This window comes from Triticum urartu, chromosome 6, assembly GCF_003073215.2.
Source record: "Triticum urartu cultivar G1812 chromosome 6, Tu2.1, whole genome shotgun sequence".
In the NCBI taxonomy this organism is placed as follows: Eukaryota; Viridiplantae; Streptophyta; class Magnoliopsida; order Poales; family Poaceae; genus Triticum; species Triticum urartu.
This window is the reverse complement of record NC_053027.1, coordinates 35,923,732-35,926,253: the sequence shown is the minus strand read 5'-3', so window position 1 is coordinate 35,926,253 and position 2,522 is coordinate 35,923,732. Positions and strand designations below refer to the sequence as shown.

Below are 2,522 nucleotides of genomic sequence, written 5' to 3'. Positions count from 1 at the left end.
TCGGTACTAATGCCCTGTCCCTTTAGTCCCGGTTCAATCCAGAACCGGGACAGATGGGCCTCCACATGGGCAGTGCATGGAGCCCAAGCAGGAGACCCTTTGGTCCTGGTTGGTGGCACCAACCGGGACCAATAGGCATCCACGCGTCAGCATTTCTGTGGCTGGGGGTTTTGTTTTTTTTGAAAGGGGGGGGTTTGGGGGTTTTGGGGGGTTAATTTAGGTGTTTCATATATTGTGTTAGCTAGCTATAATTAATAGAGAGAAGTGTCCTCTCTTATGTCCGTGCTTGGTCGACGCTACGTACTATACATACGTATAGAGAGGACTAGACACGCTAGCTAGCTAGTAAGCAAACGAAGGAAACAGAAGATCGTCATGAACATATATGCATACAGAGAGAAGTGATATCGACCACCTCTCCTTCTCCGAGAGATTGGTCGAACAACAAGTTCTCGTATATCTATCCGACACTACCGGCTACATATATACAATAATTATCTCTTACAAATATAATCATACGGACTCAGGGTCCACATAGAATTCTCCGTCTTCAGGGATCACGTGGTCAAGAAAGAATGCCGCCAATTCCTCTTGAATTGCTCGCATGCGAGCTGGTGCTAGGAGTTCATCCCGCTTCCGAAACATCTAATTTAAAGAAGGGGGTCAATACATATATATATGAATGAATGAAACTCAACACAAATGATGGTAATAAAATAAAATTGTGAATGTTGTTATTTATGTACTTCATATTGTTCGTCAGTGTAGCCCCGCTCACAGGTCGTGTGGCGGATGGACTCGCAAACGTAGTATCCCTTAGCCCGCCAGCATGCTATAAGTACTTCCCCTTTATCTTTTTCTCTCTAGCATTCTCAGTTCATTTTCTGCATTGCTCACTTAGAAACAACCTAAACTATGTAGGCATATAAGGCCTTTGTCGAGCATAGGAATCTCGAGGTGCGAGAGTGCTTGCAACGAGTGAAGGCAAATGATGATTACAACCGTCAGATGATGGCGGTTAGTTTTGCCCTCTTAAAACCAAGCTAAATTTTTGCACTTTCATTCCTTCTGACCTTCTAGTTTGCTTGTTTAACTAACATCCAGGCTATGTTGGCGTCTTGGAGTAACCGCACGGATCCACCACAAATGGGACCCCCACCACCACCTGCGGGAGAACCCCCACACGTGCCCACGTTCGATGAATGGGTGGCACTAGGCAGTGATGGTCCGGTTAGTACATTTGCCTAACTACCGGCAAACTAGTTCTCGTTCATTCAACACTATCATATCATTTTTACCGTTAGAATCTTTTCTGAAACATGTAGGGGACCGGTGGCTCGACTACTGCTCCGTCGACCCCAGTCACTCCGATCTGGCAGAGTGATGGTGGTCGCGGTGGCGGTTTTGGCGGAGGTGGTCTTGGTGGTGGCGGTTTTGGCGGAGGTGGTCTTGGTGGTGGTGGTTTTGGCGGAGGTGGTCTTGGTGGTGGTGGTTTTGGCGGAGGTGGTCTTGCTTGATGTCGATGATGATTCCGTGCATGTGGCCGTCGTGCCATGCCTTTCATGTTGCTACTTTTATGATGTTCCATGTCTTGCACTACTTTTATGTTCATGAACTTCCGCCGGTGATGATCTTTAGATGATGATGATGAACTTGACTATGTTTAGATGATGATGATGAACTTGAGTATGTTTAGATGATGAACTGTCATATTTATGCATAATTCCATATTATTCTGCTTTGAAATGTTGTCAAATGAATTGAGAAAGAGAAAACAGGGGAAAAAACTATGCCTACGGCAAAGCCGTCGGCATATATAAGCCCAGGAGTTACCAGGGCTTGCCACGTGGCAGATCTATGCCTACGGCAATGCCGTCGGCATAGATTTTCATCTATGCCTACGGCTTTAGGCAAAGCCCTGCCGCCAGGAGAAACCAGGGAAAGACATGTGGTTGTGCTATGCCTACGGCAAAGCCGTCGGCATAGATTCCATCTAGCCGTAGGCATAGCACTGCCACCAGGAGCACCACGGAACACCACGTGGCAGAGGTACGCCGACAGCTAGGCCGTCGGCATAGATTTCTACCTATGTCGATGGCCAAGCCGTCGGCATACCTCTGCCACGTGGCGTCCCATGACTCGTCAGCGCTTTTGACGGCGCCGTCCGTTGCCGTCAGACGGAAAAACACTGCCGACGGCTAAACTATGCCGACGGCTGACCCCGGCCGTCGGCATAGGCCCCTATGCCGACGGCTATACTACGCCGACGGTCTGACAAGACTACGCTGACGATATCTACGCCGACGAGTCTATGCCGACGGCAGCCGTAGGCATAGATCTATGCCGACGGCAGCCGTAGGCATAGATCTATGCCGACGGCAAAGGACCTATGCCGACGGCCCCTGGCCGTAGGCATAGACCGCGAGTCCGGTAGTGCCTTAGTTTTCAACAACTTTTTCAAACTGTAGGTCAAGTACAGTATTTGTAGTGCTTGTTTTCATGTGTTACTAAGGAAATGATGG

The 2,522-nt window shown here is 48.6% G+C and overlaps 1 long non-coding RNA gene across 1 annotated transcript; it reads left to right on the top strand.

The window, feature by feature from the left end:
• Window positions 1-968: 968 nt before the first annotated feature.
• LOC125512235 lies at window positions 969-1,683 on the top strand. The gene is made up of 4 exons (XR_007285276.1): window positions 969-1,017; window positions 1,105-1,230; window positions 1,326-1,413; window positions 1,474-1,683. It is a non-coding gene; the product is annotated as an uncharacterized LOC125512235 (long non-coding RNA).
• The last annotated feature ends 839 nt before the right edge of the window (window positions 1,684-2,522 follow it).